Source organism: Sminthopsis crassicaudata, chromosome 1 (genome assembly GCF_048593235.1).
Source record: "Sminthopsis crassicaudata isolate SCR6 chromosome 1, ASM4859323v1, whole genome shotgun sequence".
NCBI lineage: Eukaryota > Metazoa > Chordata > Mammalia > Dasyuromorphia > Dasyuridae > Sminthopsis > Sminthopsis crassicaudata.
In genome coordinates, this window is record NC_133617.1 from 729,232,635 (window position 1) to 729,247,541 (window position 14,907).

At 38.6% G+C, this 14,907-nt stretch overlaps 1 protein-coding gene across 17 annotated transcripts in view; it reads left to right on the forward strand.

Moving 5' to 3' along the window:
- MAGI1 (membrane associated guanylate kinase, WW and PDZ domain containing 1) overlaps positions 1-14,907 on the forward strand; it is a 696,381-nt gene that overhangs the window by 120,349 nt on the left and 561,125 nt on the right. The window lies entirely within an intron of this gene.

Genomic DNA, 14,907 nt, shown 5'->3' on the forward strand with positions numbered 1-14,907 from the left:
CCAGTTGGAGGAATGGATTAGAATGGGAAACAGACTATTAGTGGAGAGACTATGGGAAGGGTAGCAGGGATATTCTCAGTAGATTTAGTAGTTTTGTGAGCTGGCTTCCCGGTTTACATAGGAAGACTATGTAAAATGAAGGTGTTGGTTGAGTGGGATGACTTTGAAACGGTTCCTTCTAGCTTTGGAGCTACACTCCCAAGGTCAAGCATCTTTCTCCTTCTTGCTCTTACTTGGTGGCAGGAGTGAATATTGCTGGCAGCTGGCCTTGGAATGGAGACACTGGTCAATAGCTTTGGGGTGGAGGTAGGGGGTAAGGTCAGCCAGATGGGCACCCCTTGTCTTGGCTTCTCTTCTGTCCACTCCTGCTGATGCAGTGTTGCCTCAGGCTCCACAATAAATAGCTTCTCTTGCCATGCTAAGAAGCTTTGCTGAGGATGGAATACCTAATGAGGTAGAACTAAGCATTGCTTGGATATGGTATGAGCAGAGCACTGCTCTGAGCTAAGAGAGGAGGCATAAGAAACCCAAAAGATTATTTTTGTAATAACAATAATTATCTGTTGGGGGGAGGCACACTGTGAACTTGAATATGACCTTGGCCAATTAACTTTTGATTTTAATTCAATTAACTTATCTGGGTTTCAATTTTCACATCTGTAAAAGAAAAGTAATAGTTTATATCATTTTAGACTCCTTTCCAATCTTTAGATCTATGATTTCATAAATATGGAGTATCCCCAAAGTCTTAGTGTGGTTTTAAGCTAAATGCACTAAGACTTTTGGAATGCCCTCTAGATACAATTGCAAAACAAGGTTATCATGTTTATAATAACATCATACAGAATAAATCAATATAAAAGAGTTGACATCTAAGTACCTAGCTGGAGGAAGAAGGTATTTTACCTTATTTCTAACCAAGTTTTTTTTTTTTTTTTTTTTTTTTTTTTTTTAGCCAAGTCCATTCATTTACTTATTCATTCATTCATTTGTTTGTTTGTTTATTTATTTATTATATATTTATATATTATGTAATATATACATTTATATATCTATTGTTTATTTATTTATTTTTATCTGTCTATCCATCCATCCATTATTTTTTTATTTTGGGTATTATAGAAGCCTATGAAGCCCATTGAACCTTTCTTGGAATCATGTTTTTAAATGTAAAATGTAGAACCACAAGCCTATGAAGCCCATTGAACTTTTCTTGGAATCATGTTTTTAAATGTATAGAACCACAATTGTCACATATATGACTAGGCAGTTTTCAGAATGAAAAATCTAAGCTATCAGTGGTGGTAAGGGAAAAAAATACTCCATATCACTAATAATCAGAGGAATTCAGATTAAAGCAACTCTGAAATACTACTTCACACCCATAAGATTAACTAAGTTGACAAAAATGGAAAATGACAAATGCTGAAGGACTGTGGGAAAACAGGTACTTTAATGTGTCCATTGGTAGATCTGTGAACTGGTTCAGCCATTCTGGAATGCAATTTGGGACTATGCCCAAAAAGCTATTAAACTTTGACTAAGTTTTAATCACTACCAGATCCTCAAAGGAGGAACAGCTTCCTATATACAGAAATATTTATAGCTGCTCTTTTTGTTTTTGTAGTAGTAAAGATTGGAAACTGAGGGAACCCCTATTATTGCTAATGGTTTAACAAGATTTGGTACGTGAATTTAAGAAATGACAAAGGGAAGGATGGTTTCCGAAAAACCTTGTAACACAAATATGAAGTGATGCAAAGTGAAGTGAGAAGCCCAGGAGAGCAATTTATACAAAAACAATATTGTAGAGATAATTAACATGAAAAAAACTTAAGGAACTCTAATCAGCATAGTAATCAACCATGAATCCAAAAGAGGAAACCGGATAACTGCATCCACATAGGGAATTGCTGGCCTTAGACTACTGAAGATTGAATCTCCTTTCCTTCTCCCTTCCCCTATTCCCATTCCCTTTTCCTTTTCCCCTCCTCTCCCTCTCCTCCTTCCTAATCCAGGGACTGCTTTGGACTTTCCATACTGAGCTAAATTTCCAGAAGTTCAAGGTTTAGGGCAACTAAAGACCTTTGAACACTGACTAACCAGCTAATCAACATTTTAAAGGGAAGTTGATTATGTAAAACCTACTGGATCTCTGTTCTTTTCTTCTAAACTCTGCAGGAGTTTTCCTCTCTTCTCATGTATTCCTTGCCTTTTTTTCCCCCACATTCTTCTTTTATTTTTTTCCCCTCTACAATCCTTATGGACATAATATGGAAAAGAAATACACTTTCAATATATATCAAATTCTAAATATAAATATTATGTTGCTTTTTCTAAAACCATTTTCTATCTTGTTAAGAATCAAAAGAGGAAGAAAGATTTTTGAGTGTCTTGAAAAATTAATTTTTTTTCCATTGCATCATTGAGTAATAGTTGAAAACAGATTGTTCATCTTAGAGGGTCCAAATCTTTATGTGGTTAAAGGATGTGAATTAGCAGAGAAAGGAGAGGGCCTTCCAGGTGGGAGGAAAGTCAGAAACCAAGGCCCAGAGGTGAAAATCAGCAGGTTAGAGGACCATAAACAAGATCTAGTTGACCGAGGGGCTCAGGTGGGTAGCAATAAGAGAAAGAATTAGAGAAGACTTCAAGAGGTCACTTGACACAAGGCTTAGAATTCACAGCAGAGGAGTTTGGACAGAGTTCAGTAAAGCATGAAAGAGTGTTCAGAGAAGATGTGAGAAGAGGGCATTTTGAAGAAGGTTGTTTTGGCATTATTCCTTTGAGAAAGTTGGAGATTTAGCTCAACAAAGAGAAAAACATTTCTTTTTCAGACTCTCAAATTAGTTAGATCCAGAGGACTAAACAGACAGACAAGATGACTAGTTAGATAGATAAATGGATGGAGGGATGGAGGGATGATGGATAAATAGATAGCTGGAAAGCTAGCTAGCTAGAATAGATAGGGAAGCTAGTTACTGCAGTCTTATAGAGTCTAAAAGCTCTCTGTCTCCTTCCCTCCCTCCCTTCTTGGTGCATTCTGAGGAATAAGAAGTGGAGAAATGGGAATTTCTCTTGCATTTCAATGTACAGTGTGAAAAGTCAGCATTTCATCTATTAAAATAGAAAAATACAAAATCGAAAAGAAATTAATTCACTTCTCAGGAAAAAAAAAACTGATGAAATTTCATTCGGTGAGAATAGTGAAAACTCAATGAAGTTTTCTAATCAATGCTTACAGCATTATTTGGTTTCCTGAGTGATACCCAGGTGGACACAGCTCTGTTCTGCAATAGCATAAATAGCAATTGAAAGTGGGAATAATTTACTAAACCCTCTGCCAGCTCCTTCCAGTAGTTCCCTAAGAACTTTTTTTCTTCTTTTGGTAATAATGGAGTTGGGTTGCAGCAATGATTTACCCGACCTATTTTCAACATTCTGCTTTTGTCCTTGACTCTTAATGAGTTTCCCTCTTTTCATTTTGCATCTTATTTTGGGGGAGAATGGAGAGGTGGCTGAAGAAGAGAATGCTTTGATGTTTTGAACTCTGCTATACAGTGATTTGAAACTCTGTGTCCCCCTAAACTGACCTGTTTAACTATCAAACAGCAGCCTGCCTGCTAGTCATTTGTTGCCAAACAGTTCAGGACGAGAATGCCCCAGTCCTGGGGCTCATGAAGGTGTTTCCCAAACATATTCAGGGCCAAGTTGAAAGCTGTAAAGTTCCACAGTTTGGAGCTTCACAGACAACATTGCAAAATGGAAACATGTAATGCTAAAAGTGGTATATTTATTTATTGAGAGCCCTTACATAAGGGGATGTTTCAAGTTTTATTTCTTTCATATTGGGAGTATAAGAGGCTTTGAATCCTGTGGGCATATGATCCTAGAATGAAAACCAGAAGGGACTTAATGGGCTAAGTCACTTAATCTCACTTTACAGCTGAAGAAACTGAGGCTCATTGGCCAGGGTTACATAGGTAATAGCAGTAATGATGACTGTCATTTATGTGAGTATTCCACATATTATCTCATTGGATTCTCACAATATGACTCAAATAGGTGCTGTTATTATCATCCCCATTTACAGATGAGGAAAGGAGGCAATCAGGAGGCAACATGAGTTTGCGTAGGATCACACATAATCTGAGATGAGATTTTAGTTTTCCTGACTCCATGTCCATCACATGTTTTAATCTGTCTCCCAGCTAAACAAGTAGCAGAGTCAGAATCTGAACTCATGAACTCTGATCCCAAATACATTCTCCACATTTAGGTCACACTCTGGATCTTTTGTAAAGTGCCTCCTGTTGTCACTCTTGTGAAAATGCTCCAAGTGTAACTAATAGAACTTGGTGGTCAAGTAAATATCAATTGGTAGCTAATCTGTGAGTCTTGTAATTTATTTAAATTTAAATTTAATTTATTAAACTTTAGTTTTAAAATACAATTTATATTCCATGTCACTGTGCTAAGCACTTACAAATATTATTTCCTTTGATCCTCAGAGTTATTCTGGGAGGTAGATGCTGTTATTATCCCAATTTTAAAGAAACTGAGGTAAACAGAGGTTGATTGAATTGCCTGGGGTTACACAGCTTTTAAATGTCAGAGTTCAGTTCCTCCTGATTTCCTGACACTCCATCTATTGCACTGCACCCACCCTACCTCTCATTCCTGGCCTTGAGGTCAGCTCTCTATCTATTACATAGTGCTGCTTCTCACGTATTATGTACTTTTACATACACACACACACACACACACACACACACACACGCACGCACACACACACTTTTAGTCTAGAAAGAACAAATAAAAGAATGGGCATCTCTCCAAGGAGGAGAACAGAGAAATAGAAAATACTGTCAGTTACCTGATCTTCATCCTTCCCTCCCTTTTTTTAAATCCAAAGAATTTAGCTTTCAAAAAACATATGGGCTCTGAGCCCGGCACTTTATGACTACCAAGAATAACCTAAAGGGATGATTCACTAGCCGTGCAGCTGCAAAGTTCTCTTTTAATTAGAAAGGAAGCACCTGTGTTTTATTACTTCATCAGTCCCTCTCCTTCCCATTCTCAGCCTTTTGAAAGAGAGGAAAAATACTTCTCCCCTTTCCCCAAACCTTGGGGTTTTAATTTTCTGTCGAAAAGTTGCATTGAATCTCTGTAAAAGAAAATCATATAAATCACATGGTCCTCATATGTATGAGGAAAGCAATAGCGAAGGGCAAGAATCAGAGAGAGACAGATGATTGAGCACACTGCAAAGTATTTGGCAGAAGGCTGAGTATTAGCATTCCCGGTGAGAGTTGGAATTTGGGCATCTGAATTGTCTGTTTTAAAAATATTGAACAGAAATTAATGTTCAACTTCGTCAAAGCTGTTTTGAGCTTTTGATGCAGATGGGAGGAAAAATGAATCTACCCAACTTTATTCCAACATGAAAATATTTCCAGGTGTCTGGTTTCATAATCAACATACTCCCTTGTGACCTCTTGAGGTCATAAGTGATCCATTGATGAAGGTGGAAATCATGTGACCCTCCATCCCCTCTCCTCTTTGTTTAGCTAATGTTTGCTAATCAAGATTGAAAGTGAAGTCTAAACTCCCATTAAGACTTGGGATTCTTTTTTAAAAAATTTTTTTATTTTATTAATTTTATAATTATACATTTTTTGACAGTATATATGCATGAGTAATTTTTTTTATAATATTATCCCTTGTATTCATTTTTCCAGATTTTCCCCTCCTTCCCTCTACTCCCTCCTCCAGATGACAGGCAATCTCATACATTTTACATCTGTTACAGTATAACCTAGATACAATATATGTGTGTAAATACCTTTTTCTTGTTGCACATTAATTATTAGCTTCCGAAGGTATACGTAACCTGGGTAGATAGACAGTAGTGCTAACAATTTACATTCGCTTCCCAGTGTTCCTTCTCTGGGTGTAGTTATTTCTGTCCATCATTGATCAGCTGGAAGTGAGTTGGCTCTTCTTTATGTTGAAGATTTCCACTTCCATCAGAATACATCCTCATACAGTATTGTTGTTGAAGTGTACAGTGATCTTCTGGTTCTGCTCATTTCACTCAGCATCAGTTGATGCCTTTCTGAATTCATCCTGCTGGTCATTTCTTACAGAGCAATAATATTCCATAACCTTCATAGGGATTCTTTTTCTTACTCATGCAGAAATGTTTTTCTTCCGTATTATCTGAAAAGAATGATCGTCTTAGGCCAGCATAGGACATGGGGTCACTTGTTTAATCATTCTCAGTTGTGTACAATACTCCATGACTCTATTTGGGGATTTTCTTGACAGAGATGTTGGAGTGGTTTGCTTTTTCCTTCTCAAGCTCATTTTACAGATGAGGAAACTGTGGCAAATAGGGATAAGTGAGTTGGCCAGGGTTCCCCTGGATAAATAGTGTCTGAGATCCTATTAGAACTCAGGTCTTCCTGATTTCAGATCCACTGTGCCAATTAGCTACCCCATCATCTCTTTTATGGTTTTCTATCTTGACTCTTCTGTTGACTACTTGTATGAGCTAGGGAAGTCCCTCTCTGAATCTCGGTTTCTTTAACTGTAATATAAAGAGATTGAACTCAGTCCTCCATCCCTCTCAGCTCCTGACTCTTTAGACTTCACCATACCACAGAACCTTCTCACCCTGGAACTTCATTCCACTCCTGCAGCCTTCTCCCGGGATCACCGGGCCTTTGGGACTCTTTCTTCTGATTGGTCAGTTTCTAGCAGACTTTCCATTTGAAGGAAGATGCCCAAGCCTCTCCTAAGCAGAGCTTCATTCCTCTCTGAGCTATGCTCCCCCTCATCTAGCCTTCTTTCTCTGTCCTGTTTGGCTGAGGGAACCCTCTTTCCCCACCCTCTGCTTTTCAGCTCCTTTTATATTGTGTATTCTCCTATTTGAATATAAACTCCTCAGATGATCTGGCCTTTCTTTCCCTTTCTTGTAAGTATTAGCACAACATGCCTGGCACGTTGTACGGGCTTGATAAATGCAGGTAAACTAAGTGGCCTCTGAGATCCATGATTCTGGGATATTGATATGGTTATTGATTCAATCAAGAGCTGAGGACCAGAAAGGACCTTCTGTGATATCTAATCACTCCTCCTCCTATGAAACATAAGGAAATGAAAGCCCTGAATTGTGAACTGCCTTGTTCACAGTCATTCTGGTGGTAAGGTGCTTGAAGGCCAGATTGAAATCTGCATCCGCCAAACCGAATAAATTTTCTACTCCAAATATCTCAGACAAGTGTCTTATGAGTTTTGGCCTAGTGGTATGTTTATTTAAATGTATCAAAAAATATTCCTTGCGCATATAACATGTCATTAAACTTGAAAAATTAATCTTGGAGACAAAAGGGTAAATCCAGACACAATTAGCTTATTTTAGCAGAGTCAATGAACAGCTCCTAATGAAGACTGTGGCTATCAGTCAAAATAAACAACTAAACAGACAGGAATAATTTGTAGAACCAGATGAACTACTGGTCTGAACAGGCTCAGTTTTGCTTCCACTGAAGCCTTCTATGCTGCACAGCCTGCTCAAGAAAGTTGCTGATCTCAAACTAGAGAACATGCGTTTATGCACAGGTAGATTCTAAGCTGGAAAGTGGTTATCTAGGACATCTCCTTCGTTTTATAAATAACCAGAAAGCATTTTGCTTGCCCAAGGTCACACAGATCATAAGTGTAAGATAGAATTTGAACTCAGGACCGCTCACCCTAAATCTAATGCCCTTTCCTCCACATCTGCTTGCTATCCTTGCTTTTCATTGCAGTTTCTTTGGCAACTTGAAATATTCTTATTTGCCATGTTCATTCCTCCAGATTCTGGAGCTCAGGGATTGCCTTGTACCGTGACCTATTTAATTTTGAAAGTAGACTTCTACTTTGAATCTCTCATGGAAGTTGAAGACAAAAAGAAGTTCCCATATGGTTAGGCAATCAACAAACACTTATATGCCAGGCCCCAGGCTATGTGAATGTTAATGTTATTTGATCCTTAGTGATAAATGTTATAATTAATTCCATTTATAGTTGAGAAAACTGAGGCAGAGGTGAGATGATTTTTTTCCAGGCCACATGGTTAGTAAGTTTCTGAATTTATATTTGAACTTTGGTTTTCCTGATTTTCCATCTAATTGCGGGAAGTAACACACACACACACACACACACACACACACACATGTAAAAAGATAGGTGGCTGTGCTGAACAGGAGTCAAAAAGTCTTGAGTTACATTTGGACTTCAGATTATGACTATCTGTGTGATCCTGGGCAAGTCACTTTCCCTGTTTGTCTCAATTTCCTCATCTTAAAATGAGCTGGAGAAGGAAATGGCAAGTGTATTTGATAAGAAAACCCAAGAGGCATCACAGAGAATCAAATATGACTGAAAATGACTAAACAACTGACAATATATCATATACAGAGTAGGAGAAGGCACTAGGCTTTGGATACCTAAAAAGATCCTCCTGATGAAGGCAAGACTGGAGCCACCTGTTCAAAACAATCCCCTTTCATAATCTCAAAGAATTGGAGCAGTGTATAAAACCAAGTATTAGGGAATGATTAAACAAATTGATATATGAATAAAATGGAATTCTGAAAGAATGGATAAATGCAGAGTAACAGAAGAAGACTTACAAGCTGATACAAAATGAAATAAACAGGCCTAGTAAACAATAGACCCAATGATCACAACAATATCAATGGACAGGAAAGTAACACCGAAGCAACAGAAAGGGAAACAGCCAAACGATAAGGACCAAGCTTGGTTTGAGAACACTGCCTTTCCTTTGTCCAGGAAGTGGAGGGATTTTGGGACCATCCAAGATTGGATGTGTTGTTAGTTTGATTCTTTTTCTCTTCCATTTTTATTGTTTGTTAAGACAGGTATCAGTTAGGAGGAAACTTGGTGTCCTGAAAAATTAAAGTTATCAAGAACTCATTTTTAAAAAGTGGACTCCATGTTTTGCTTATCATGGGACCGAGAGATAGAGTAACAAATGTTATTCCAGGTTTGCGTCTTTTTTCTATCCCTCAAAAGATAAAGAAATCATCTTCTCTTTTGTGTTGGTTTTTTGGTAGCTTTGGTTTTGGGGGATTTTGTTTTTTTAACCTTTTACAACTTGGACTTTTATTCCCCCCCTTCCTCAACCATACAAATCAATGCTCTGTTTATATGATCAACTCTCCTCTATCCTGGTGAAGAATTGGAGAGGCAATTAAGCCTTTGTTCACTTTCCAAAGTCCCTGCCGTGATGGAGTGGGTGCTTGCTACTTGGGTGAGACAGGAGGGTGGAACACTTTGATTTCTCTGGGGTTTTGGTGATAACCAAATTTATGTGAGTCTGTTGCCTCAGAATGTGGGCTCTGCCCCATTGTTCACTGCTGAACAACAAACTTTGTCTAGATAACAGATGATAACTGTAGCCAAATACTCAGGATGGAGTGTTGCTTTTGTGGGTCACTGGTGCCGGCAGTAGGCAGGAAGAAGAAATAGCTCTGCTTCTACCTGAGAGAAGCAGCGTTCTGTGTGTGGCCTTGCTATGTCCTGACGTAGACCCTGCTTTTATGGAAATTTAATTAGGCTCAGACATAATAAAAACCACTCTAATTTGTTCAACGCCAGCTCTTTCACTTTTGTCTTTGAATCTCTGGGGCTGAGCATATATATGCTTGATGTTTATATAGTAGCTATTTAATAAATGCTTGTTTATTAATTGCTAAAAATTCCAGACCATAGGATCTAAAGTTGAAGGACCAAAATAAGAGGAAGTAGTGCTGGACTTGGAGTTAGTGGTCTTGAATCTGGAGCTTGCTTGTGGCAATTACTACTTGGATGACATCAGGCAAGAAATAGAATTTCTCTGCATCAGAATTTCTTCAAGAAGTCCCTTACAGCTAGTTAGAGAAGGGAGCATAGGTTTAGACAGTCGATGGTATTTAAGATAGAATCATAGGACTCTTTAGCAAGTTTTGCCACTTGCTTTCTTTAAATGGCTTCTAAAAGTCACCCCTTGTTCCAAATCTCTGGTACTAAGTTCCTGTGACTCACTAAATCTGGAGTCTTCAGGAAGTTCTGCCATTAACTTTCTCAATATCTTATCATCTCTGAAATGGGACAATAGGAATTTCTCATTTGCCACTTTTCAAGAGAACCCAACTCTAAAACATTCTGAGGCATCATGGCATCCTGGGAAGAGTGGGGACTCTGTGGGATGTAACTGCCAATATGGGAAAGAGAATGAAGATCCCTGGTCCTGACTCTTAAACACTTTCATTTCATTCAACAAATGCACTGGGACTCAACCAGGGAGGGCAGCTTTCCATACAACCCCTTCCTTCCCTTTTTCCACTTTTTGCCTCTTGCTTCGAAAATAATAATCAGATCTATGTAATCATGGTTGCCAAAAATAGGCAATACCAAGTAAAGGTATAGTTGGCAACCCCTGTCTATGACTATATGTTAGGAATACACCCCAAAATGAGATAGTCCCTTGCTCTCAAGGGGGTCCCACAGGCATTGAGTTGGTAGAGCCAAGATTTAGATACTTCCTAGCTGTGTGACCCTGAGCAAGTCACTTTACTCTGCTTGCCTCAGTTTCCTCATCTGTCAAATGAGCTGCAGAAGGAAATGGCTAACACCATTCCAGTACTTTTGTCAAGAAAATACCATATAGGGTCATGAAGAGTCAGACAGAACTGAACAACACTATGCACTAGGCACTGTACTAAGTAAGCATTTTATATAATTTATCTCATGTTTACGTCTACTCAGCTCTTTGAGTGAGGGGTTTTCCATAAGATAGCTAGGTGCTGCAAAGGGCAGCATGCTAAATGACTCCTGACATTCCTGTTTGGTCTTAGATATTTATAGTTGTGTGATCCTGAACAAGTCACTTCAACTCTGATTGCTTCAGTTTCTGCATCCATAAAATGACAATAATAAGAGCACCAACTTCCAGGGCTGTGGTGAGGATCACATTCATTTATTCAATCAATATTTATTAAGCACCTACTCTGTGCCAAGTATCGTTCTAAATACTGATAATACAAAAAAAAAAAAAAAAAAAGAGTCCCTGTCCTCAGGGACCTTACAATCTAATAAGATGACGGTTCTAAAATATTACATAGATAATGATGCTGATGATTATTTTAGAACTGAGGAAAATGAAACTGAGCTTGTAAGTGGCTTGTCCAGGGGTCACACAGACATGATTACAATTAATTGTCCTTTGATTCCAGGTCTTGATTTCTCTCTGCTGTATCCCTGTGGGAGAAATCACAATCCAGACCTTAACTCCCTTTCTTCCATATTGCCTCAAGAAAACACAAGTAGCCATCAGCTGCTTTTATCCTAAATTGCACACAAACTCTCTGAATTTTTTTTTTTCTGGGAAAACCATTGACTTTGATCAGGTCTCTCCTCATCTAGGGCCTCTGCATTAAGGGTGAGGCAGGTAGATTTGTCTGAGGTAGGTTTAGCAGCACTTGTCTTTCTGACCAAAGATGGCAGCAACCCTGCCCTGGATCTCCCTGCTCCTCTCCCAGAACACTCTGCAAAGGAGAGTCAGCAGAGTAATGAGAGGAGGCAGAAAATCCTTGTAATTTCATTGTTAACTTGTGTTGCTCTTTCAGCTACCATTGGCTCCCAATCATCTCATGCTTTGGAGCAAACAACGCTCTCCCCTTTCATGCTACCTTCTTATCTGTAAGTAGCAAATCAGCAATTACAGAGGATTCCTGCGTTCTGGGCTCCTCTGCTGCTGCTCACTGGGCCATCAGAGGTCCTGCTCTTCTCCCACTGAATGGAAGGTAATTGAACTGTAAAAGTGCTTTTGGCCAGACTGAAGCAGGGGCCCTCACATTTAGCCAGTAACCTGCAGACATTTACAGAGTTTGATGACCTTATCCCCATACACCACCAGCAGCAATGCTGCTTCTGCCCACTGATTCATTGAGGATGTTACAGCACATTCAGGGGTTGAGTTCCTGGGTCCCAAAGCTGTGTGTGTGTGTGTGTGTGTGTGTGTGTGTGTGTGTGTGTGTGTGTGTAGGGAGGAGCAATGAATGCCATGGTTGCTAATGTTTTTGTTTGCATGTATGACTCCAATGAAGTCTTTCCACAGTAATTTTGGTCCCTCTAAAGTGAGAGCTCCATTGTTCCCCATTTTTCTTTGAGAAATTTGATTATCTTTAGTATAAAAAGGAAGCACATGTTTTTTGAGGAGAAAAAGTTCAATTGTGTGTGTGTTAATCTTATTTAAGAAGGAACAGTTTTGTGGCTTGGCAACAGTCATTGATTCAATTTGAAAAAAGCATTGGTCACTTTCCAAGATTGCTCACGATGTTGAGAGCTTGGCCCTTTTTTCTTTCTTGTCCCCCCAGGACAGTTTCCTTCTTGATACTTTGGGAGAATCAGAAGACCTGGGTTTGAAGCCCACTTTTATGTAGTTGAGTGGTTAGAGTGTTAGGCTTGCAATTTGGAACTTTGACATTAGTTATGGAGCTATGGTTCAACCACTTCTCAGGGCCCATTTTCCTCAACTGTGGAATGGGTACCCTCAAAGTTTGGTGTGAGGATTAAATAACATAATGTATGGAAAATAAATTTCAAAGCTTTATATATGTGTGCACTGATAATACATGTATATATACATGTACATAATGCCCATACCTATCTACATGTATAAATGTAAATGTATGTATGCATGTGTACTTGTTCCTGTTAATTTAAATCTTTTAAAGGCAGGGAGTATTTAATTTTTTCATTGCATCCACTGTGCCTAATAAGGTTCTTGGTACAGGGTAGAAACTTCATGATGTCTGTTGATTTGTTGGGCAAATCATATAATTTCCCTCAGTTTCTTCAAGTTTAAAATAAGGTCTCTGATTTCTTTTTTTTTTTTTTTTTTTTTTTTTTTTTTTTTTTTTTGGTTTAAAAAAAAAGCTTTATTTTGCGGTTTGGAAGTAAGGTTAAAGTCTAGTTGATAAAAGATATTAAGTAAATCAAAGAGGGCACTGGAACCAGTGTCCAGTGGGCAGAGATCCTTTGGCATGCCAGCCATAAAGCTGCCTTGTTTGGAACCTCTGCAGGTCTCTGATTTCTTTCCCATATCCAAGACATGTATTTATCTTGTTCCTACAGGTTTCCTAGTTAAAATAACACCTAATTGTATATGCTTTAAATAGTTTATTTTCAAAGCTATTGCACAAAATAATCTGTTTGATCCTCATAACAAACCCATGAGTTATATATGAAGGTAGTATTAATAATAACAAAAATAATAATTAAGCCACCAAAGCTCAGAATTAATGATTCGAAATGGTGCTGTGCAGTAGAAAGGGAATCCTCATATTAAGACACCCCCTTCTGAAGCTACTTCCCAGCTTCCACTCTCTTTGGTGGGCTGTGGCCTTAAAGGGAAATCAGATTATTCTCCACAGATCTAGGGATAACCCTGAGGGATTCAGGGAATTTCTCTAGTACTTTTACTCACAAACCCCCACCCAGTGTGGTCCCCATTGATCATCAGTTAACAAACCAGAACTAATTAGCTTTTAGAAAGTGACATTTAGCAGTTGTTGCAGAAAAAAAGTCCCCTCCCCCAACTGAGACTAAAGTCTGGGATATAGTCTCTCCTTGCCTACTAAAGGTTCTTGGGAAAAAGTAAGATCAAGCTCAGAAAACTCATATGACCAAGAGGTAACTCACAGCCTCTGACAGTCGGAAACCTTTTTCTTCTTTTGTGAAATCCTTATCAGTTTAAGTCTCAGCAGTTTCAGATGATTGATTCCCTGGGAAAGTCCTGCCATTGCCCAAATAGATTTGTGCCTGGTCCTTTGGTCATGTCTCAGCTCCTGTTGTCTTGGAGACCCTGAAACCTACAGGTACTGATGGAAAGTTCAAATCTTCCAATTTTTGGATGTTCACAAGGTTTTTCTCTAGGGAAAGAGATTCCATCTTCTCTTTTCCACTTGGTGAATGATTCCATCTCAGGGGCTTGGCTGGTTCTGAGACACCAAAGCTCTTGGAATGCTGGCTTGTAAATCCCCTGGAGGGGGATTATTTAGATTTTTTTTTTTTTTTTTTTTTTTTTTTTTTTTTTTTGGATTAGGTGAAAGAGGAGATAGGATCTATCTCCTCTTTCACCTAATCCAAAAAAAAAAAAAAAAAAAAAATCCTTGGGATCCTCAAAACAACTGAGTGAGAAGTGAGTGCTGTCAGTGCTTCATTTTACAAATAGGGAAATAGGGGTTCATAGAAGGTGAGTCACTTGAGCAGAGTCACACAATAAGTGTCTTTAATGAGATTTGAAGGCAGGTTTCTTGTCAGGGCCCTATCTTTAATGAAACTCAGGTTTTTATTATGCCAGGTTTAATATTTAATAACTTGTCATTTTCAAGAAAGTATAGGAACTGATTACCTTATTTTGATTCTGTCCTTATTGGTTGTTTACCATAAGGATGAGCCTATTCTGTGTCTTGTTGATCTGAAGGTTTTACCTCACAAAGGAGAGAGAGAGAGAGAGAGAGAGAGAGAGAGAGAGAGAGAGAGAGAGAGAGAGAGAGAGAGAGAGAGAGAGAGAGAGTGTGTGTGTGTGTGTGTGTGTGTGTGTGTGTGTGTGTGTGTGTGTGTGTGTGTGTAGCAGCTTTTTATATCTATATATATATATAAAAAATCCAAGGAGTCCAATAGAGCCAGATGTGAGGTTGTTAGAAGCTATTGCCAACTCTTGATGAGACACATGTGGATCATCCAATTTGTGGATTATGTGTGGCAAATTTTTAATCCTAGTGTTGTTTCCTTCCAATTGCTTCTGAGTCACCTATCTTGCCAGTCAGTTACTATGGGCTAAGGGGCACCTTC